This window comes from Lepidochelys kempii, chromosome 18 (assembly GCF_965140285.1).
Source record: "Lepidochelys kempii isolate rLepKem1 chromosome 18, rLepKem1.hap1, whole genome shotgun sequence".
NCBI lineage: Eukaryota > Metazoa > Chordata > Testudines > Cheloniidae > Lepidochelys > Lepidochelys kempii.
Genome location: NC_136397.1, coordinates 14,598,798 through 14,623,135, shown reverse-complemented (window position 1 = coordinate 14,623,135; position 24,338 = coordinate 14,598,798). Strand labels below are relative to the sequence as shown.

Here is a 24,338-nt window from a genome sequence, read left to right as displayed (position 1 = left end):
CCTGGACGTCACCCAAGACGGAGACCTGTCAAATGAGCAGCCCTGCTCTTCATGTGAGCAGACTAATAATGGGAGAGTTATTTAATCTCTCCCACTAGTGGTTCCTGTAGAGGGCTGGGGCAGGGCACTAATTAGTTGCATGATGAGCTCCTGAAGAGATTGTGCAATCAAGGGTAATGCTTGTGGGATATAAAAAGTGAATGTGTGTCTGAGAACGGAGGCTTCCAAACCGTGGTCTGTGGAGTTCTTGCTGCTGGTCTTCAGAGTTGGCTCGTGTCAATGTGCTGACTCACTCCCAGCTACTACATTGTATTACACAGCAAACTACTTCCCTAATGTTGCTCTTCCATGTAAGCAATTGCTGGAGTTACCACAAGGATGTTATTGTTGCACATGGGCAAATGGGGGAGTGGCACATGCTATTGCAAGTGGGTCTGTCCAAGAGACTATATTTTTATTGAGATGCAGTCCAAAGTCTGGAGAAAGCTTGAGGACCTTAGAACAGGAGTGGAAACCAACCCAGGGCAAACTCTTGCCAGATGATTGTAGTTACCTTAAAGCCTACTGGCCCATTCCACTAATGCCACAAGAAACGTTGCTCTATCAAACAATGCCTTTTGCTGTGGGGGGAGTATAGGAACAGACTTACAAAACTTATTAGCTACTTACTTTGGATGGTGAGACCCACCTATCTGAGCTGAGTGGCTTGCTGGAGATCTTGGCAGCGGCATGATTGAAGGAGACTTTTGTGTGTAGAAGGATGTTTCTAGGGACAACTTATGGTGGGTCATTGAATTAAATGTAACAGAAAACTGTTAAAAACAAAACAGGAAGTCTTGAAACTTGGGGTTGGAAAAAAACAAACCCACTGCTGAGGCTGGATAAGAACTTCAGTAATAGGATATTTAAGACCACAGACTTCTTTTAGTGTGCAGTTGTGTCAAAACAGCAGAACACCTAGTTCCAGTGTGCAAGTAGGGGAGGAATTCTAGCAGCCAGGATCCCTGGGCTCACTTTGAAATGTGCAAGTTTGGCATTATTGACTTTCTCAGTTTACAAATAATTGTACAAACCACACACATGGGCACTAAATTTATACTGTTGCTAAAAGCAAAAACCCTTCGTAACAAAATCAGGAAGGGCACACAGCCAGATTCGGAGCAGATGTTCCACGCTCAGAATACTGAACAGTCTGCTGCATGGGCTTCCGGCCCCTTACCACATCAGATTTGAGCTCCTGTCCTTCACTTTCAAGGCCCTGCACAATCTCTGCTCTAACTTCCTCCTGCTGATATCTGCCTCTTGGCTGTGCTTTCACTGCAGAAAGGGTGAGTGTGGCTTTTTATTTTGCGTCAAGGAAGCAAACAATGTAAAATCCCCGTGCAGACAAGGCACAAGTAGTTGCCTCGATATGGCAAGTTGAGGTCAACCCTACTTAACCTCCTTCCACTACCTTCCATCAAGCTATCTTGATGTAAAAACCCTCTCTTGCTTTTTTGCAGTAAAGACAACCTCAGGTTTCGTGGCTTGTTTTCAGCTTGGCCTCTTCATGCTACTCCTCTGTTTGGAACTTACTCTCTATTTTTGTAGGGACAAACTCACTTTGCCCTCTAAAGCACACCTTACGCTAGTATAAATCAGTAGCCATTTTAATAGCCCCCCGTCTCCTCTTATGTTAACCAACACATTTCAGTGACTGGGGAGAGATGCATAAGTGTAGCCTGGCACGTTTCTTTTCAAGTGAAACTACACAGGCAAATCTGTGTTGAAGCAAATCTGTGCTTGTAAGGCCGAAAGCGAAACTTGAGTCACAGTTAGAACTTGCTCCAATGCCTCCCTCCCTTTGCTCAGAGTCCAATCTTAGTGGCTTTTAAAGCCAAGGTAGAGTAAAGCAGTAGGTCCTGCATAGCCACGTGATCTCATAGAAGACTATCCAGCAGATAGCATGTGCACTAAGGCAAGTTTAGGGGAATTAAACACTAGCAAGCTTCCACGTTGTATGTGATACAAGAAAGGAAACTGGAACATCTGGATTAGGCTATTATATGCCTAATTTTGGGTTTGGGGTCACATGTCACATTCCCCTGACATGGCCCTATCTGTTACCACACTATAAACTTGGCTGCCATTCTTCAAATGCAAATGAAGAGGGGGAAGAACTTAGAGCTAATTATAAGGCCTTGGTGAGCTTTGCATCTCGCTACTGGGTTGATTAAGTGCTCATTAGTATGCTTGGCCATAGGCCTGTGAGGATCTCCCTCTCCGCCCCCTGCCAAATCAGTGTGTCCACATTGTGAACTCTCATTTCTTGGCTCGAAGGAGGCTGCTTTGTGCCATGGGGTCACAGTACAAACAATTTTCTCAGTTGAATGGGGATCAGATAGGCTTCCAGGTTCTTGGTCCTTGTGAAAGAGGCATTGGAACCTCAAGACAATAGGTGCTGTCCTTGGTACATCTTCTTAAATAGCTGTGGCAGTGTAGCTGTAAGTGGGGGTTGGGAGATGTGTTGCACAGCTGCCCTGTGTGTGCGTGCATGATGGTAATAAAGACAGGACTTTAGATAACTGCCTCCCAAAACATCTGGATGCAGAGCTGGAGTTGTACTAACTTGAGGACTTGTAGCCTTCTTGAAGTGTGGGTTCTGAAGCACTGAAACTGCCCAGGGTTTTTTTTTTCCAGATGAGAGGGGCATGGTGGGAAGGAAAGAAGGTTCTTGTATGTTTAAAGCATCCTTTAGGACAGAGGGCTTTTCTTCTATTGGGTGGGGAAGGGATGGGCAGAAGTGAAGATCTGGTCTAAACTCAGTTTTCCCAGCATAACTATTTTGGTTAGTGGTGTGACTTTCATTTGACCAAAATAGTTGTACCTGTACAACCCCTAGTATGGGCACAGCTATATTGGTATAAAACTGCCTTATATTGGTATAACTTATTCCGGCACAAGAAGGGGGAGTAAACTTAACTGGAATAAATCACTTTTATATTACTGTAACTGTGCTCACATTGGGGAACTGCTTTAACTGTACTGATGTAGTTAAAGCAGTACAAGAGTAGATAAAGCCATGGATAATTCTGATTGACACAAGTTTCCTGGAACCCACTTCCTTACTTCATTTTGATGAACAGTCCTTGTGTTCTCTGGATACTATGATAAAAAATGACCATTCCTCCTTCTAGCCACCAGGCAACAAAGTAGTGAGAATAAGTCTATTCTCCTTCTACTGAGATCTTAAAGATTTAGGGAGTTATTTCCAGCAGAGCTGGTCACATGTGACTTCCAGACAAGGTTACAGCTGCTTGATTACTTAGCAATCATTTATTTATAGGCTAATGGAAAGAGCCATACTCATTGACCAGTTTCAAGTTATCCTGATGGATCGATTATTCCCGCTTTCCGTCACAAAGAGCTTCCTCAGCCAGTGCCTCTTGCGTCCTTTTGGTTTATGTTTAGCCTAGATCTTCATTCAAAATACTAGTCAGTGGTGAGGCACAGGGCTGGAGCCACTGAAAAATTTATAGCTTGATGTCTTTGTTAGAAGCAAAGCACCAGCAAACTGTGCTGGAAGGAATGTCCTTGTGGGTGCAGGCTGATAACTGAATAGGGATAATAGCATTTTGCAACAGTAGTTCTCTGGAATCTGAAATGGAGTGGAGAGAGATGGTTGAATTTCATGTGTCTTTGTTGGTCTGATAGAGTATGTAAGCCAGGGCCTGAGTGGTGCTTGTGTTTCGGAGATTCTCGGACAGTTCTCTATTCCTTTGGGGTTTTGTTAACCTTATCGGGTTCAGCAGCAAGAGCGAGGGCTCGTATGGATGTCCTCTCTCCTTAATGGATACTGCTGCCTTCAGCAGCTCACTTAGCACTCATCAGCTATAAATAGCCTGGTTGGTGGGAGGCTGCCAGGATCAGGGAGCCATTTACCACTGCAGTAAAAGCCCTGATACAGGTGCTCCCCTCTCTCTCCATTATTGCTTAATCTTATCACTGAGACTTTGTTTTAACAAGAATGCTCCTCTGGTTTCACTTAAATCTCTTAGAAATCCTTGTGTGGACACACTTAGTTTGGCTTAGGTTAAGTCAGTTAGGAATCTATTTAAGCTGAAATAAGCCACCCCTAAACTGAAGCGCGTGTACACACAGGTTGCCCCAGTCGAACAGCCATTAAACCGAGGACAAGGCCTGCGTTTCAGTGGGAGGTTCTGCTGGCAGCTAGCTCGCTCCAGCTGAATGAAGAAACTCCACCAAAATGCAGTGGGTCTGTATATTAATCCAGTTTGTGAGGCCTCTGGCGCGTGTTGGGCAAGCAGTTGTTTGCTCTCTGCTGAACCTTGGACATGGTTGTGAGGGGGTAAAGAGCACTAAACTGGGCTGCAAGCCAGCTCTGTCCTGTTTAGAGCAAGCTTTAAAAATAAGCTGTTGATAGGTTATGCTCTGTCGCCATTCTGTGGGGAGGGAAAGAGTATCACAGTCAGGGGGATGTCTGCATGGCCCTCTTGCCTCAGAAATGAGTGGTTGGGGAAGTCTGTTTTTCAGAGGGGAAACTAAGTTGTAATAAGTGACTTGCCTGACTTCACGCAGGAAGTTTCTGGCAAAGCTGGGAATTGAACCCAGATCTCCACAGTCCCCTGCCTTAACTGCAAGGCCATTCTTCCGGTGTCGGACACCCCTTCCCACAAAAGGCTGGGAGAACTGTACTGACTCACAGTGTGCACATTTTTTCCCATCTCCAGCTCTTGCTTAGTCACAGTCATGCTGCTTGACTTCTCCTCAGCTGGAAGTATAGGGTAGCAAGTTGCTATTCCAAACACTTCATCATTTTCCTTGAGTCCAGTGAGCTTTAAACCTATATTTCCTAGTGCTGGCTTAACCTCAATCTATTTGAGATGGCTGGACAAGTGTACCGCCATTTAGTCGGCTCAAACAGTTCATCAGGTTAGCCTTTGAGCCAAGCAAATTTCAGACTGTTCTGACCAACGTTCTGCCTGTGAGCACCTAGCTTGCTAGTTTGGGAAAATCCTGTGTGACAAACCTTATTGAATTAAGTTTAAGTGTTTTAGGAGCTCATTGTATTCAAAATGCAAATGTTTGTATTGTTGTAGGATTGTGTGTAACTTCTTTAGGAGATGTGGCCGGTGTAAACCTTTGGGAAGTGTTATGAGCTTCAAAGGACTCTGTGAAACAATGGGCTAGACAGACCAAGCAAAGTGGGAGACTTAGGAAGTACTTGGGAGGCCGGGAAGGTAACTTCTGATCTCCGGACCAGTCCTTTGGGTTTCTCCTCAGGGAGCAGGTTCCATTGTCTGCTGATCACCTGTTATGTACGGACAAACTCAAAGGCTCAAACTGGATAAGAGTGCTTCTCAGATTCAAGTCCGTGCTTGTTCTGAGCCAAGCCAGTTATGTACTTATGACCTCAGAAGGGCTTGGTGTTTGAAGGACCCTTCCGCATCCCAGAGCCCTTGCTGCAGTCAGGGGTGATCTCTGGCAAGCTATCAGCTTGCAGGTAGGTTTTTATTGTTAATGTACCTTGTCAATGCTGGTACATGAAGAATAACGCTTAGAAAGGGCTGTGTGGTAACTGGGATAATTACACTGTTTGTAGCCTCCAAGGAAGGAAGGCCAAGCAGGCTTGCTGTGCAGTCAACTGCTGGGGATTCACAGTGTAGGCGGTGAACTGACTGGCCCATTTCCAGGCCGCACAGAAGTGCGGGAGGAGACGAGAGGAGCCAGGCTACTAGAGCAGGTTCCTTTGCTGGGCCATAGAGGGGGAAATACGGGTGCAGTTGCCCTGAACCGTGACACGGCATGTTTGTCCGAACTCTCCCCTTTCCTGCAGGCCTCTTGCTGTGCTGACCAGGGCTTCTGGAAGTGGTGCCTTCTCTTAACAACTGAGGAGGCTCTGTTCTTTCACAGCCTAACTGTGGAGGAGAGCTCTAGGGTGTCTGAAATGACTAGGATCCAAAGAATGCAGCCTTGCGCTACACGTGGCTTTGCATCTGGTATGTAAAGGAGGAAACATGCCCACAGAATTACTTAATTTTTTCAGCGTTAGGCGCGTGTGACTGGGAACCAGAATGTCTGATTCCTTTTCCTGGGAATGGCTCTCCTGTGGTGTGACACCGTGGGAATGGCTCTCCTGTGGTGTGATACCGTGGGAATGTTACTTAATCTCTGTGCCTCAGTTTCCCTGATTGTAAAAAGGGGTTGGTGTATCTGCTTCACAGAAGGGGTTGTGGCAGTGTTTGTAAATGACTTGGATCCTTGACTGAAAGGTGCAGCGGTAGCATTTAATAATTAGCTTGTGTGTGCATGCATTCTGTATAAACCACTTCACAACAATCTGTGAGGTAGGCAAATATCTATCGGATGTTAAACTTGTCTGTTTCCAGACTTAACTAGTGGGTCTGGAGCACTGGGGGGGGCTGTTGGCCCAGCCAGGACTAGTATGCCAGGAGGTCCTGGCTTCCATTTCTGTGTTTAGAAATAGCATGGTCCAGTAGACTAATTATCAATGCTGAATAGGATTGGTGTTTTCCCACAATCTTATGTAGTATGTTTACACTGCACAGTACACGTGTGTTGAAATAGTTTATAATATGGCTTTGATAATATGCGGTTATGCACTTATATAATTTTACTGGCAGAGGTGATGCAAAGTAACTCCGGGTATGTCTACACTGACAAGACACAGCCTGTGCCAAAAGACGGGGTTTGCCAGGCTGTTTAGGAACACCCCCTCCCCGAGTGATGGTAGCTAACTTGACAGAAGCATTCTGGGCCCTTGGGTTTAGGTCGGGATAGCTATGGCACTTGTGGGGGTGTTTCTTATCCCCTGGACTGACATAGCTATGTCCACCTAACTTCAGTGTAGACTAGATCTAAGAGTGAATTCCTCCAGCAAACTACACTCCAGCGGATGACTGGCTCCAGTGTTGTGTGTCCCAGATGCTGTAGAGGGGTATCATTCCTGACCAGTGTAGGGCTGTGCAGAGCAAAGGCCATTGTCTGTTCAGCATACAAAAGAGTTTAGAAGTTCACTATCAAGATGATCCTAAGTTGCACCTAGTTGTCCAGCTTGGTTGACTGGAACAGAGGGAAACTGAGACTTGCTTGCAACGAGATACAGGGAGTTGGTGGCACTTCTAGACTTGGTCGCTTTTGGTCTGACCAGTGGACAGGCTTCACCTCCCTCTGAACTTAAGGTTTTCCTGGCTCTGATGAAATGTGGGTTGCAGTTACTCTGTATTGTGACAGGTTTACATGGTGGCAGGCTCCATAGTAGTGACACTCTAATTAGCTTCTCTCACTCTAGTCATAACAATTCTGCAGTCTTGGAAACTAAAATGTTAATGCAGCTTTGGTACAATCTCGAGGCAAACCCTACCGGAGTTAACAAATGAGTGTTGTTGAGGCTGGCGCCAGCCTGAACTCTCCAGGAGTGCTCTAAGAGTGAAGAGACATGAGTTCGGCTTACAGTGCTCTTTTAAAGATGTATGATCAGGGCTAGGAGTGGGTCTAGTCTGTGGAATATTGGAGAGGTTAAATCTGTGATTTTAATGGTGCTGAAAGGGGCTCGATCAATGATGCCATTTTCTGCACTATTGAATCTGCAGCAACATGAGCTTCCTCAGCCCTGACCTAGAAGGATCATTTCTAGGGGTTGAAGGCTTCTTTGATGTCCTTGACCTCTCCCCAACAAGGCTGACTGGTGTTAAAGGCATATGCTGGCCTCGCTCGCACCCACCCAACTTGGTGAATAGCTACAGCACAGTAACAACTCTGTCCCTACCAATCTGGGTATAAAGCTGTGACTTAGAGGTGAAATACTGCATATCTCATCAGTCCTCTGCGCCATCAGGCTGCCTGCAAACTGGCTCCTGGTGTGCTGTTGATCTAGAAGGGGAGCATGTGCTCATAAGAGGGGTTTCGTTGGTGGAAGAACCCCTGTATGTGGAGGGAGGTCAGGGATGCTGCTGCTAAAGGGACAGACGGATGCATGAGAGAGATGCTCACTCAGTCGCCAGTGACCATCGCATTCGCAGCGTGGTGCTGTGCCTGAGATTGGGCTTTTTAGGTCCAGGGTTCTCTGGCCACTGGTGCTTGTAGCATTCTGGCAGCATTAGCTTGCCCCAAGGGAGTGTGGCTTAGTGGATTGAGGACAGGGCTGGGAGCCAGGAGGAATTGTAGGCTAATCTCAGCTGTACCTCTGACTTGCTGTGTGGCCTTGAACAGGTCCCTTAATGCGTCAGCCCTGTCTTTACAGAAGGAGAAATCTGCTGAGCCAGGCTGTTGGGAGAATTGAAGTTGGTATGCTGCTGATTTGCGCGGCGTTGCCTTCTGGCTAATGCAGGAAGCAGCGTTGCTTGGTTTTGGTGGGCGATTTCTCATGATGTGTGGACTCATTTTGACTGGGTGGGGGAATGAATCAATCCTGTCGACACCCTGGAAATGCAGGAGCTGGGCACTGTGGCTAGAGCATGCTGCCTGGAACTGCTGGTGCATGCCGGAAGCCTTTCCACCCTCATTTCTGGACGCTGGCTCATGGCAAGACAGAAGTGGGAAGGAATTTTTTTTGGATGCGTTCCTGACATCATTCAGAGGAGATAAGCAAGGATACTTGCAGCAGAGGCTTTCTTGGATGTCACCTGCCTTCTAGCCCTCCCCTTCCCTATGGATCGTGAGTCATCAGCATGGCTTGGTGAGTTTCTGCGGCAGCCTCATTATTAAGCTGCAAAATAGCCGTCCTGAAGACTGAAACATGTTTCTTTTAATATTCGAAACCTTCTGACTCAGTGCAAGCCTTAACAATAAACTTCCTTTGAAAGGAAACTGGGATTGATGCCTCAAGCAAACATGCTGATAAACAGAACGTATAAATCCTGGCGTAGCTTTTAATTCCTGGCTCATAGGTTGCTTGGGTCACAAGTGCGCAGGGTTTGAGCCTCTGTTGGAGAACCACTGCACCGCCAGCCCTTGATAGCCTGTACTAGAAAGGGAGATGGGAGAAGAATGACAACTGGTGTGAGACTGGCTTCAGGTGTCCACAAACTTGCTCAGTGTTTGCATGGATGTAACCAGTGCTGTTGGGCCTGCATTTCCTGGTGTTCAACACCCCTCTTAAGGGAGGAAAGTGGAACTTAAATCCCCAGCCATTAGCCAGTGGAAGAAAAATCTGAAGACTTAAACCAGACTGCAAAACTCAACATCTGAGTTACTGTTGCTCCTCTAACCAGAAAGCTTGGACCACTCTGCATTTCCCTTCCTTTTAAAAGAAGGCCCTGACTTCAGAGGATGGTTGAGCTGTTGTCATCCTGAAGGTTTGTTCTTCCTCCTTTTCCCCATTCAGTCGTGATTCTGATAGATCAGTAGCAGTGCCTTTAGGCTGAGCACTCCTGGCTGACACCTGAGGTCCCTTCCAACCCTGATATTCTATGAATTAAAACCCCTTGTCTCTTATAAGCACATTATTCCCAGAGGAATATCACCTAATGCAACCTTCTGTGTATGATCTATCTTCTTAAAACTCAGGGTCCCTCCAGAGCTTAGAAGTGACTCTGATCCCCCAAAAATTAATGGGTTTTCTTCCTGTGCTAGGCTCATAAAATCTAGTGGCATCAAATGCTTGTTGTGTAACATGAGGAAGCTTTAACTATGTTGGCTGGAGAAGTTCTGCCATTCTCCAATATCTGGAGAGTCTGCTGCTTGTGACTCTCATGTCCAATAATATGGACAACTACCTTGTTCGTGGAGGTGTATGTGGAAATGCTAGGGTGAGACAAACATTTTTGGGAATTAGAACTGTACTATTTCTAATGGGAAATTATGTGGAAGGGACACTGAAGTCCACACAGGTTACTTTAAAAACAACTGGGTGAAAAAGATTGGAAAGTGGGTGTGGGCACACAAGTTTGGTTTCTCAGTGTTTTAATTAGAGAATGGTATCCTAAACTTACAAGGAAAAGCTCTTGTTTGTTCATTTCTGAATGAATAATTTCATTATTCTTGTTTGTTGCACGTGCCTCTCTGACTGGCTTATTGTAAACGTCCAGCCATTGTACTGACTGTCCACTCCAGCACACATCTCCTGCATAAGCCCAATATAAAAATGTAGAGAAGCCATTTTTCATGTGCTCTGCCTATTCCTGATTGTTTTATGGTCTGTGCATGGCTGGCTGGTTGAAAAAACCAAATTTTCATGTATAGAGAAAACCATGCTTGAAACTAACTCCCCCTCGAAGCAAGATAAAGTTGATGCGATTATAAATCGGTAAACTGGCTGTAGGTTCTGAGTGTATCGGCCTGTGTCTGTAGAAGCCTGTGAATATTGTCGTGTTTTTTTTTTTTTTTTTTTTTTTTTAAAAGTGGCCTCTGATCTTCCTTAGTGCCTCTTGGGCATGATTTGGATGCTGGCTTCTGTTCAAACTTATGCAGTGGCAACAGTTCAGTGTGCTTTTCTCCCACCCTTACCACAGGCAGCTGCGTTAGGTTACTGTAGTACTACAATCGTATTGCCAACACCTGTCACGTTAGAAAAAACTAACCCCTACTGTCTGTCTGGGGTAGAATTTAAACTTAGGCCCTTTACTGTGTGTTTAAAAAAAAAATTGAATTGTTTAAATGGGATTGTATCAGGGTCTTGATTACCCTAGAAAGCTTTGTGGTGCACGTCGGGGGGGGGGGGGGAACAAAACCACCAGTGTAGATGAAGTCGTTCAAGCACGGTAAAACTTTTTGACACCCCCCCCGGGCTCCCCACGAACTGTCAATTCTGCTGAATTGTTTCTGGTCAGAAAATATAAAATTTAAAAAGTGTCAGTGATTCAAAATTAACTTCAACTTAAAGGAAACGTCTAAACACTTACACATAAAGCTGAGTCAAAACAACAATTGGTTTTGGGCTTGAAAAAAAATTTAGTTTTGACACACAACAATTTCCCCCTCCAGTTTTTTTGGGATTGCCTGGGAACTGAAAAATCTGCTATTCTGACTGCTCTAGTAGTTTAAACCAGTGTAACTGCTTGTACTGGCATAACTCATTCTGGTTCAGACTAACACGGCTGTTACTCTGAAACATGCTATAGTATGTAAGTTATCTTTATACTGTTATAACGGCATCCATCCTAGAGCCCTTAGCAGGATAAATATTTGCTTTAAAACAAACCACCCATGACCAAAATAGTTATACCAGTAAAACTTGTAAGTGTAGACCAGGCCAGCATGTCCAGTGCCTGTGCTGAAATGTTTGCAGTCTGGCTCAGACAAATACAATATGACAAGGCTTGGCAGGATTAGATTTCTATCAGTAAATGTCAATGAACATCAGTTTCACTGTGTACGCGCAAACCAATTAAAAAAGTCCATCGATAATTAAAACTCACAAGTGGGCAAAGTAAGCAGAATGCTTCTAGAGAACTTGTTAAAATTTGATTTAAGGATAGTTACTTTGTATATTTTGATGTGATTTTTGAAACTGTTAATGTTTATAAAGTTTTTATTTCTTTAGTCTTGTCTGACCCATAACTTCCTGCAACTATGAAAACTTACCTCGATAAAAATAGAACTTAATTTTGATGGAGAACATTGATGTTGATTTTTGTTAAAAAAACAGCAACAAATTCTGTCAAGCCCTACTAATATTAGTTGAATTACAAAGCATGGAGTTTTAAGGAGTGGGCTAGAAAGACCTCGAGAGCACTGACCAAAGTGGGAGACTGGGTATTAGGTTGGCTAGCCTTTATTGTGAAATGCCTTGCACTTCTCAGGACTGCACTATTAGAATATAAGAACATAAGAACGGCCATACTAGGTCAGACCAAAGATCTATCTAACCCAGTATCCTGTCTTCAGATAGTGACCAGTGCCAGGTGCTCCAGAGAGAATGAACAGATAATCCTTAAGTGATCCATCTCCTGTGGCCCATTCTCCTCTGACTACATAATAATTTAACAATTGACTTCCCTTGATTTGGGCTCCTTTGCCACATTAGGCTGATGTTTTGTATCCCTTCACATGGAGCCCTGCAAAAATTAGACCCAGACTGCTGTTAGATTTACTTCATGAAGTTAGCCTTGTTTGCAAGGGGACTGATGGGCTGCAAAGGGGACAACCAAGGAAACCAGCTCTGCAAGGAAACCTGTCTTTTGGGCCATGCAACAGAAGGGCCCCTGATAGGCAGGTGTGGCCCAAAATGAAGGCACTTTTGCTCTCTCAAACTGGATTCTGCTAGAAATATTTACTTAACTTTTAAAATAAGTGAAAATGAGGCTTTGGACTTCAGTGTGCTGCATTCCCCTACGGGGATAGCACTGCAAGCCCTGGGCTATTGGTGCTGGTGCATGATAACCTGAAAGTGAAACTGGTTTAGAAGCCTCTTCATTGTCTAAGCAGTGTGAGATGCAAAAAATAAGCAGCATATGTAAAAACAGATTATATCTTATTGGAAGATATCAATAGCAAGTGAAATTGTTCCGGGAAAAGTCTTCTCGACATCTCTCGGCACGCTGTGCATACTAAAGGAAGATAATTTGGGTTTTAAAATATATCATGTGTACAGTTCCTGCCATTCTAACCCAGGCTTCCTTAAAAACTGATGAACAGCTGCCTTGTGAGCAGGACCTTGGCACCAGTGGCAGGGTTACCATCAAATGAAACATTTGATAAAGGAAATGCAGCTTCTCTCTACGAGAGTTGGACAGTCTGGATTGATCTGGTGCTGCGCTATATTTTGGTGTGCCGTCTCTTCCCTGGGACACATCAACATAGCTTCGAATGGGAGGGGAAGGCATCCCTTAATACTCTAGCTTCTTCTTTCCTGAGCGCAGAAGGAATCTTTGCTGTATGTTCTCTCTAGAAATAATCTGAGGACCGCTTTCAGCTGCAGACCCTACCAGGGCCAGGCTGCTTTCCTTCCTGACTCATGCTGGAACGGTATAGGCCATCCTTAGTATACTTGTGCATTGTGGCTATTCTGATCTGGTGCATCCCTACTTGCTCTCAATTGTAGGCTCTGCGGGGCAGGGACAGCCCTCTCACTTATGAACTTAATGCAGCGAGCGGCCCAGTCCCTTCTGGGGGTTTGTGGATGTTACTGTAATATAAACAAGCTTCAGAAATGGGATCTCTTCCCTTTCACAGATGTAGGAAAAAAACACTGTGCTACTGGCTCTAATTCTTTCCCAACTCACATCCAAAAAATTCTTCCCACTATTTTCTCACAACTTCAATGTCGTTCAGAGATCTTTCACATGTGAAGCTTACTTAGTCTTGGGACTAATTAAATGGAGCACCAAAGAAGCTCTTCAGATGAGATCCTTTTCCCAGTCTTCATGCAGAAATTGGCATCTGTATGCACTTTGTTTTATTGCCATTACAAGGTTGCAGAGAGCCCTGTTGACTTCGAACAAACTCCTTTTTTAAATTCTCTGAGGTTTAGATTGTTGCTCTGCTAGCAGACTGCAGAAGCAGGCAGCTCACGATGGTAGCCCTGCTAATATATGAAGTTGTCTTGTTAGGACTTTTATAATCTTGGGATGGAAATGGGATTTTACTCTTTTTTTCTAAATGTACAAACATGCCTGCTTCTTATCTGAGGGCACTGGGGCAGAAGGTGGCTATGTGTTAGAATATGGAGTTGCCAAACAAGGGCTTTCTCTCCCAGCTGGGAAGGGAATTTGATGAGAAGTCTTCTGTTCTGCAGCAGTTGCATAGATGCCAGGGGTGCTTTCTTTAGATCTCTGGCATGTTGCCATGTCAAGCATCTATATCATGAGGAGATCCCAAATGGGGCCTTGACACCATAAATGTACAAAGCCAGTTAGTAACTCTACGATATTCCTTCTAGGAATGACTGTGTTTTAAAGAGAACTCAAGCCACAAATTGTCAACATCCAACATAAGCAAGGGAAGGATGAAACCAAGCCCTTTTCTGTGCAAAAAAGCAGCATTGGTTTAAAATCTGTCTTTAAAAAGACTTACTAATTTAAGCTGCTGCAAACCCATGTGGACTCTTCTCTGGCTTGAGTGGCATTGTTGGGTTAGTTGAAAGAGATTCCTAATAAGCTGAGCCAAGCTAAAATAAGCTTTGTTTCAACAGAAATCAGGGTATCTCTTAATTATAACAATGCAACTTTATGTTGACCTGCCCCAACTTTCTAACTCATGGATTCCAGAGCCTACCAGGACCTCATGGTAGTGAGGCTTCAGCTCAGGTTGTACAACTTGTGCACAATTCAGTTGGTTAAATCTGCAGGGGCATAGAGCAGTCAGGCCCCAGGACTGTGTATCTGCAGTGCCTACCGAAAGAAGGATGAGTTGGTGAGTTGGGCCAGGCAGAATTTAAATGTTCTTTCCAAGCTGCTGATTAAACTCCCAGACGAAGGATGCCAGAACGATTTTAAAAAAAAATTTTTTTAGCAGGAGTGTTGAAAGCCATTGAGCAACACTGCAAACCCTGCATATTATGGAAGCCACGCTATTATTACTTTAAGCTGCTACACCATTCGTTCCAGTGCCCCTGAACTTGTCCAATCCCGGTGGAGCACATGCCTTTGGAATGTTGAGCCGGTGATGGGAGCAGCCCGGTGTAGTTGAACAGCGTCTCATTAAGGAGGCAAGGTTCTAGTTTTAGTGGGGGGTGGGCTCAATAATGTGACCATCCCAAGGTGACCTGGTTTAACTTCAGTAGCATTTTCATAAGTGCCCAGGCACCCAAAGCCAGTGACTCAGCCTCATTTGACCAGAACTAATAATGAATGTTGGAAAAGTAATTGCAGAGACTGACACTCAGGGCTTGTGTATGCTTACAATCCCGCTGCTGATGCGAGCACTTCTCCTATTGGCGTAGGTACTCCACTTCCCCAAGAGGCGGTAGCTATGTGGACGGCGGAAGCCCTCTCATTGACATAGTGCTGTCTAGGCCAGGGGTTAGATCAGGACAATTCTGTCGCTCAGGGGAAAATCCAGACCCTGGAGCAACGTACTTCTACCGACAGAAGAAGTGAAGATCAAGCTTCAAACTGGCACCCTTCTCTCTCTCCTGATAGAGCTGCCTCTGCATGTGCTGTGTCTACGTAGCTCTCTCAATGTGCTAGGGCAGGGGTGGTCAACCTGAGCCTGAGAAGGACTCAGAATTTACCAATGTACATTGCCAAAGAACCACAGTAATACGTCAGCAGCCCCCCACCAGCTCCTGCCTGCTCCCAGCGCCTCCTGCCCACTGGCAGCCCCGCCAATCAGTGCCTCCCTCTCCCTCCCCACACCTCCTGATCAGCTGTTTCCTGGCATGCAGGAGGCTGGGGTGGGAAGGAAGAAGAGCAAGGGCATGGTAGGCTCAGGGGAAGGGGTGGAGTGGGGGCAGGGCCTGTGGCAGAGCCAGAAGTTGAGCAGTGAGCACCCCTCTGGCACATTGAGGCTGGAGCTGCAGGCTCCAACTTTCCAGAGTCGGTGCCTGTACAAGGAGCCGCATGTCCCAGTACTAGGGACTTAGACGCAGAGTAAGGCAGGTCCCTGGTCAGAAGAACTTGGTTTAAATGGACTACGTTCAAAGGAAGCTAATGCATAAAATGGGGGCACAAAGGAGTACACAGGATATGCTAAGGGTAAAATTTGATTGGGGGGGGGTGTGTGCATGCACACATGTGCCTGCATTCCAGCCGGCTCCTTGGTGAAAGATAGTAAATTACCACTTGTTGGAAGAAGAGCTTTCTACATGCTTGTAAATCAAAAGGCAAATCTTAAATGTGACCAACTTTAAGTCCCTGTAATCTGCCCCAATTGTGAATACTGTACTTAGGGACAGCTGTGAAATCTTTTTTGTTTGGTTTGGTTTTAGCAAGCTTACTGAAACCATGTCCCAGAAGAGTAACCAATCAGAATAGCCTTTCGCTGATCTGCATAGGCACATCACAGGAGCACTAGCTGCTCGTCTGCTGCTTTGTGAGTGTGTCAGTATACAGGAATTGTGATTTCTGAAGTGCTTCAGAGTGAGGCAGTTGTAAACATTAGTCTATTTTGCCTCTGCAGGAACGGAGGGGGATGGGTGTGTGGGGGGGGGAAGTTTCTACATGCCAGTGGTTCAAAACAAAGCTGCTAGATCAATCTCCTCTGGCCTTCCTGTAAGAGAACTCATTAGAAATCGTTTTTCCCTAAGTAGTCGGGATCAAACCAATCACAACCCGAGCTGATTGGGGAGGGACTGCTCTGGTGTTTTGGTCTAACCTAATCCCCGAATAAAAGTTCACCCAAAGTAGGTTTGTGAGATTCCAGGCCGCACCCAGGCCAAGAAATAAAAAACCTGGCCAAGCAGCCAAGGGATAAGCTGAACTGGGAGCCCAGGCAAGGACTGTCTGGTTTCTAGGAAGCTCTGGGCAGCTGCAGGACAAGCCTACTCACATTGCTGTGGGCAAAAGCATTGGTGGTACAAGCGATGTGTAAGTCAGGCTAGTCAGAGCAGGGCTCATGACCGCAGACTAAGTGAGCTGTAATGTTCCATTAGCAGGGAGGTAACTCCAGGAGCAACTCTTCAGCTCGCTGCTTATCGTGCTGGGGAACATGGTCAAATGATTGCTTGCCCTTGCTGGGGGGCGAGGGGGAATTTCTAGTTACCAAATCTCCCTCAAAGAGGGGGATCCACCGGCTCCCAAACTGTGGGCCTGCCCCCCCGTACTACCTCTTTCCCTGGGCTGCTGCCTGTCCTGCCTCTTCCCCCCCTGAGACTCTTCCCACCCATTGCTTGCCCTTATGGCTGGTAAAAAGTGATGGGGCTGTGGCCCCCTGGTCCCCATGTTCTACCTCCCCTGGATGGGGTAGGGAATGGACTGGCACTAGATAGTTACTAAGGGTAAGGGCAAGCTTGGAACCCCTCTAGAGGACTGGTTGAGATAATTGCTGCCATCAAGAAAGGACTCCTTTGTCGGATGCTAGGGTAGGAGAGTGGCCAGCCATAGTGAGAGCCCCTGCTGAAGCTCAAGTCCCGTGGGTCCCCTGGAAGGGGAGGAGTGAAGGTGAGCTTAATGGGATATCGAAATATAGACATTGTGTTCCAGGGACATGGTGATATAGACTCCATGTCATGTTGGTCGTTCTAAACACCAAGTGTCTGGTGTACACACTTCTTCCTTGGCAATAAACAACGTCCTTCTGACTTCTTCAGTCTCCCTGATCAGGAAACACAGAAGAGCCAAACACAACTCAAGATTCCACCCTGCTCTCAATCAGCTCAAAGCGGAAGTGGTTTTCCCGGCAGACCACTCAAAAGGGCCATGATTTTTGAGGGAACGTCCTGTTCCAGATGATAGGAAAGAGCGCTACATTCCAGATTAGTCCTGTCAATATTCATTGGGGGAGGGAGGGGGAAGACAAATGCAACTAAGCTGTAGCAGATGCAGTTGAAGGCTTGCCTAGACTAAGATTCGTGGTGTGATATTGGCACATGCCAATGTGTTTCAGGAACCTAGGGTAGGTAGAACAAGGCAATGTAAGCTTGTGAAGCTGGTCACGTTGACTCGTAAGCTCCCCATTAGGCTTTACTTGACCAGTTTAGTATGTGTAAAAGCAGTGTCCCATGTTTCCACTGACTTCTCAAACATATTGGTGCATGCTGGCTAACATGCTAATATCACACCTTGAATCCTAGTCTTGACAAGACCTTAGTCACCTGATTGGTTGGCTCCCTGGGGTCCTCCCAAGAATCTAGAATCAAACAGCAGAAGGCTTCTGCAGTAGCATTTGTTTCAATGTCCTATTCTGTGTGTCCTGGAATCTTGTTCTCTTGGCACGGTTGGGCCACCCATGAAAGAATCAGGTGAAATCTTGTATGTGCCAATATTGTACTGCTGAGCCACTTGCTAACACAGGTTTTCCCATGAGTCCTGAGCAGACAAGGCAAATGGCCCAGCAGGTGGCAGGCAGTCAGCAGTGAAAGAGAGGGCTTTGCAGGCCGCTGCAATTAACCATTTTGGCTGTAAGGCGAATATAAAAGTTGGTCAATCCACCTCATGTGCATCTACACAGAATCATCTGGGGTGCAGCTCTCCTTAGACAGCCTTTGGATCTGTGTGTGGAATGATCAAAGCTATGAGGGGATGGGGTTTCAGGGTGTTTTGTGTGAGAGCTGTATTCCCGTGGTGGAGGGTTTGATACTGGGATGAACCGACAGCAGCTCATCTTTGCAGACTGAGAGCAGTTTGGCAGTCTCCTGGAAAGCCACTATGTAATAAGCCTATTCATGTAGCACTTAAAAGTGGCTGCCCAAATTAGACTGGTATCCCAGCTGGGGCACAGAAAAGACATTGCAAAGGTTACTACTCTGTTGCTGTTAGTAGCAAACTTCCTGAATGATGCTGCCACTGACCTTGTAAAGCTGTCAGCCAGGAGTTCATCATGCTCTGCTTTGGCACAGATGCTCCGTGCTTGGGCGGCAGATGCTACGGTGCGTCTGGTTTGCACCTGTTACCCTGCCTTTCATAAAGGGTCACCCCCTTTTTTTGCCAATCTCTAAATACTTGCATTAGTGGAGAGCTCTTTGCTTGGCTCGGAGCAGGGTATTTTAATTCTGACTTGGGTTCAGGAGATTGGGAAAGATTCTTCTTTGAGGAGGAGGCTGCGGTGTGAGTACTGCCCCCGAGCTTCAGTTCTTCTAGCCCAGCTCCCCTTGTGCAAATAGGTCTGTGCCAAGCTCTGGCTTCCCGTGAAGCCAATCATCTAAACAAGGGGGTGTTCATCTAAAAAGGCCCGAAGTCACAATCTTGTGACTTACTGGACAGCTATCAATTTGCTAGTCTCCAGAAATTCTCTAGTGAATCCACTCCTGAACTAAGAGCTTCTGTTCAACATATACTTGCTATAGATTATTGTGCTGTTGGCACACAACCAGTCTAAGGTGGTTAAAAGGCCCTTTGTAGTTTTTCAGGCTACCACTTTATATGAACTTTTTTCATATAGCCCCTTCTTCGAAGCACCTTTCAAGCAATACTTAATCACTCACCTCTGCTCTAAGCTGGTACGGTGTTGCTTTGGAGGCATAGTTCCTGGAGTAGTAATGACAGTGAGTCTTACAGTGCTTTTCATCAATAGATGTCAAAGTAGCTTAGGGGTCAGGAGCCTTATTTTTTATCTTAGATGGGGAAACTGAGGCACAGGGTGCAAAGTGACTTGCCCAAGGTCACCCAGCAGGCCAGTGGCAAAACTGGAAATAGAATCCAGGTCTCCTGAGTCCCAGTCCGGTGCTCCTATCTTCTAGGCCACACTGCCACCCCTTCTTTTCATGTTAAATTCTAATGAGTGGAGCCAAACTTTATTTTAGGTCCCAAGGATCTAGCCACTATTTCCCTGCCTGTTAAAATATGTGCTGTCTACTACAACATCAGGGCAGTAAGGTTAATCCAGGATTCCTCCTGCACTGGAGGACTGAGGTCTAATATTTTAGTACACTTTAGTACATGAAACCACGCTTTTCTTAAGGGCGCCCTAAATCTGCATGTGACAATGCAGTGACTTGATTGCCAAAAATGACCAGGACTCCAAGCTTGTCTGCTGTGAATTCCCTTAAGGGCAAGAATGGCCATACTGCGTCAGGCCAATGGTCCAGCTCGCCCAGTATCCTGTCTTCTGACAGTGTCCAATGCCAGGTGCCTTAACAGGAGAGAGAGTGCATCTGTCAGATGTAATGCTCATTAAAGGCGTGTCCTAGGCGATAGCCCCTTGGTCACATTCCAAAAGCAAAGGTGATCATCCTGCACTAAAAAAACCCAACTATTCCTTATGTGTAATGACAGCTGGGAATCGGGATGTGGGGGAGGTATCCCATTCTGTGCGTGGTGTTAGTAGCAAAAAAAGTTTTAGCACTGTAGGTGTGGCTGTTGTAAGTGCCTACGAGAGTCCCTCTGACAAAGGGTGTGCTGTATTGACAGGGCTCCAGGCCAGCACTATGCTTGCTTGGGCAGCAGTGTGTGTGGAGGCTGGCCAGGCTGTCCCCTTTCCTCTCTGCTAGCTGTTGAGTAGGCTTTCTGAGGCTGTCTCCCCCCACCCCTGTAGGATTTCTCACTCTCTGCAACTGTGGTGGTTAGTCTGGCTCTTAGCACATGGGTGTCTTAAAGAACCAGTCCTGCGGCGTCTCGTACTAGCAACTACCTCTGGGCTCTTCATTGTGAGAGATACAACTAGAAATGAGGAGCTGGCAGACGATAACCTCAGCCCAGTGAGACAACCTCTGAACAACAGCGGTTGGACAAATGTCTTGGAAGTGCGCTAGGTCCTTGTAGGAATCTGGCTGGAAAGAGGTATGTTAACTTGATAGGTTTCCATCATGTCCTAAGAAGTTGGAGAGCAAATGCGGAAGTCCGCCCTAACCTCAAACGCCAGACTGTCACACTTAGCTTGGCGTAACTTCAGTTTTTAGAAAGGCTATAAATACTGATTTTTTTTTCTCCCCACTTAAGAGGTAAGAGTCTGCCCCTTCTCTGTCCAGTAGCCCCGTAATGGTGGCTTCTTGAGGAATGCTGAACTCTACTGCAAACTTGTCTGAGTTGCTTTGGCAAGTGTTAATTCCTTTGAGGGTGGAAGGGAACCACATCCCTTTACTCAAGCCCGTGATCTGGCTGGGACCAGGTACCAGACTTCTAAAACTGGGGAAAATTTTCTGTGCCAACTGTTGTACTGCAGAGCTGATGTAGCCTAGTAAGAAGTCCTGATGGAGAATGCTCCTGAAATGTGCGTGATTGGCAAGAGACTTTAACCTTTTGATCTAGAGTGGATGCTTCTCACCCAGTGGCAACTTGAAAACGGGTAAATGTTCAGTGTGCTCTGGGTGGATGAAACTGCTTGGCTTGTTGAGCCCCTCAACCAGTCTTAATAAAGACAGAAACCTGAACCTAATGACCTAGCATATCCATCGGGTCCTGTGCTGTTTACTCATCTCGCAGAAGTACTGACTAAGAACACAAGACCTGGTCTAAATTCCTCACTTGGTCCTAGGAATCAGTTTTAAAAATGACTCTTTGCTTAACAGCAGGTCTCTTTTTGGCTGTTTCCATGTCCGCTGCTCTCTTTAAAGAGCCCAAAATGCCCTTAACATGTTTTAAACTTGGTCTCCGAATTGGAAACTTTCCACTGATGTCATGAACTTTCCATGGCCCACTTCAAATGATTTGGTTCACCAGGAAGTAAGTGACTATATAAACATTTGTATTAAATGTTTACTTAACGGGTATGTTGATTTATGAGGACTTAAGATGACTATGAGAAGACAGGTTGACTCTGGATATTTTTTGCCTTGCCTTTGAACTGTAAAAAAAACAACAAAACACACAAAAAAAAACTAGCGGATGTGAAATGCCAGATAAGAGGATTTGGGGTTGGTTCATGTCAAACATACTTGCCCTCTCTTTGATGCTGTCTTGTTTTTCTCGCTTTGGCTAGCTTTTTTTTTTGCATTGGTAATGATGGAAAGGTTTCAGACAGCCACGTTGGAACAGTCGTGGCATAAAGCAGCTAGCTCAATACAGGTACTGGAATTCTGTCCTTTCTAAGAGGAAATCCACAGTTTAGTCTGCACAGGAGTCCCAGGGAGGGCATGGTGTGTATGTGTTCATTTCAGAGGCTTCCTCCAAACACTGCTTAACACAGGACCCTGAGGTATTGTGGGTGCACTTGGAATGTGAAAATGTAAGGGGCAGGCTAGTTCTTAAAGTTGCACAATGCAGCATGAAAAAGATCTGACCATGTGTTTTGGGGAAACTGTTCTTATTTTTATTTTGGAGGGTTGAAGTAAAATTCCCTGTCATTGGAGGGGAGGTCCACGTGAAGTTATGTAGGCAAAGGTTTTTTTGCCAATTACCCTATGGACAATGTGCACTAGCAGCCTGCCTTCATTGGAGACTGTCTTGGCAGGTAGCTAAACAAAATCTATACCATCAGTCGATGTATTACAAGGCTAATTAAACTCTGGTCTTAATTTTCCTACCAAGCATGCATACGTTCCGGTACAGGAAATCCACAAGTAAGCCTTATCTGCACTTGAGATTTACAGGGAAAAAACAAGCTCAAACATCCAGTGTGAGCGAACTCCAGTTCCTACAATCTTTTTGCTCTTCCTGACAGCTTCACTAGCCCTCACTTCTGGCTACTCCTGGATTGGCTGGAACAACTTTCCTTTAACCCTAGGCAAGTGTCTAAAATATGGCCATTTTTAGGTCTTCAGTCTTACTGCCAGGCATTCTTCCCATTGTAATCCCCCAAAAAGCCCATAAGGGAAAAAAGCAAATTCTTATAGCCTTCGTGTGCTTAGCATGCAATATGTCTTCTAACCAGCTGATATAAGACTGCATGAGGTTATGCAAAGGAGTGTGTACAGTAAGTTGTCTGCTGTGATGGTATCATCGTGTTAGTGCCAGGAAGTTAGAGACGCAAGGTGGGTGAGGTAAGATCGTTTATTGGTCCACATTCTGTTCATGAAAGACGAGCCTGAAGAGCTGAGGAAGAGCTCTGTGTAAGCTTGTCTCTCACTAGCAGAAGTTGGTGGGTGAGGTAGTCTTTTATTGGACCATATTGTCACTTTACCCTGACACTGACATGGCTATGAGTAACGCAGTCAAGTTACACAGGTTACGTTTGCTGCCCTAGGGTGGTGCTCCTGTTACGTAAACTAGTCCAGGGAATGCACCACGTGGGGAAGCCTAAATTGTTCAACTCCCTTAAGTAATTTAACAAGCTGGGCACAGCTTAATGTTGACTTGAAGGGGTTTAGAGAGGCAAGTACTTGTTATGATGTCTTGCAATCTATATCTAGAGCTGGTGCCCTTCAACTCAGTGGGAGCTGCGTCAGGCCCATAGTCTTTCTCCTCTTTAGATATCTCTAAGCTACAAGTGCTACAGGAACGGTGCTGCTATAGTGTAGACTCGATAGTAACAGGAGAGGGTAGTAAATCCAAACCCTTGAGAGCCAGTAGGTGGGTCAATAGAAGAATCCTTCCGTTGAGCTAGCAGAGTCTGTACAGCTGGGCTGAGGTTGGCTTAGGCCTTGTCTACACTACAGAGGAAATTCGACCTAAGTTACACAATTTGAGTTATGTGAATAGCGTAACTCAAATCGACACAGCTTAGACCCACTTCCCGCGGGGTCCATGCTACGCGATCTCGACAGGAGAGGATCAGCGGTCAATTTAGCAGGTCTTCACTAGACCCGCTAAATCGACCGATGCGTTGATCCCCCGGTAAGTGTAGACAAGCCCTGAGTGACATCTCTCCAGAGGGAGGTGGGAATAAACCTTTTCATGCCACTGAGTGACACAGCTTGGTGTATCTAACTTTTACATGTAGTCCAGGCTTCAGTCTTAATAGGAAGAAAAGGAGTACTTATGGCACCTTCTCTAAGGTGCCACAATACTCCTTTTCTTTTTGCGGATACAGACTAACACAGCTGCTACTCTGAAACCAGTCTTAATAGGCTCTCTGAATGAGGGAGGGCTGTCTGACAAGCAGATCCCTCTGGACTATGTTGGAGGAGAGAAGACTCAGGGCTGCTGTACACTAGAAAATTACATGGACACGGCTATATCACTCAGGCGAGTGAAAAATCCACACCTCTGCACGGTGTAGTTAAGCTGACTTAAGTCCCCATGTAGACTGCTAGGTTGACAGAGAATTCTTCTGTCAACCTAGCTACTGCCTCTCAGGGGACCTGGATGGACTACGGAGACAGAAAACCCCCTCCCATCGCCGCAGTGACGGTCTGTGTTGAAGCGCTACAGCGGCGGGGTTGCAGCACTGTAGCCGTGCAGCTGAAGGGTTTCCAGTGTAGACCTACCCCCTAAGGGAAGCCCAGTTGAATCAGTAGCTTCAGGTTTTTTGCACATGCAAATTTGAGCTCCCTTGTGTCCTGTGATGCAAGCTGCTTTGCATAAAACTACTTAAATTGGCAAAGCTAAAAAACCACCTAGACAAATGGACAAATCTAGCTGTCTTGTCACTGACCCATGTGGTAACTTAAGCCCTTTGCAATGCTAGGTGATGTAAGAATCCAAATTAATCACTCCAGTAGCCCCACCCTACTAAAAGCACTTGACAAACATGATTACATTCTCGTAAGCCTCTCCGGGTAGGGTGAAAGAGTCCTGTATTATCTAATGAGTCTGGATGGCTGTGCAGAGCTGTGCTCTTCACTGAGGGGGGGTGTGTGTGTGTGTACTGCCTGCCATATTCCCATTTAAAAATAATTGGACTGAAGCATTCTGGTAAACACAGGGTTCAACCACCTCTTTGACTAATGAAGGACCAATGAGCTCTAGTGAGGTATCGGCCCAGCATGCTTGGCGAGGGAGTTTCTGTGTATGTTCCAGTACGCT

General features: G+C 45.8%; 1 protein-coding gene across 2 annotated transcripts in view; it reads left to right on the top strand.

Moving 5' to 3' along the window:
- The window catches only part of SPSB1 (splA/ryanodine receptor domain and SOCS box containing 1), a 68,191-nt gene that overhangs the window by 4,534 nt on the left and 39,319 nt on the right, over nt 1-24,338 (top strand). Inside the window, exon 1 of one of the 2 annotated variants that reach the window (XM_073316760.2) lies at nt 8,814-9,317. The exons of the other annotated variant lie outside the window; for it this stretch is intronic. The gene's annotated coding sequence lies outside the window, so the exon portion shown is untranslated. Of the gene's footprint in view, nt 1-8,813; nt 9,318-24,338 lie in introns of those variants that run through there. 2 annotated transcript variants of the gene reach the window in all.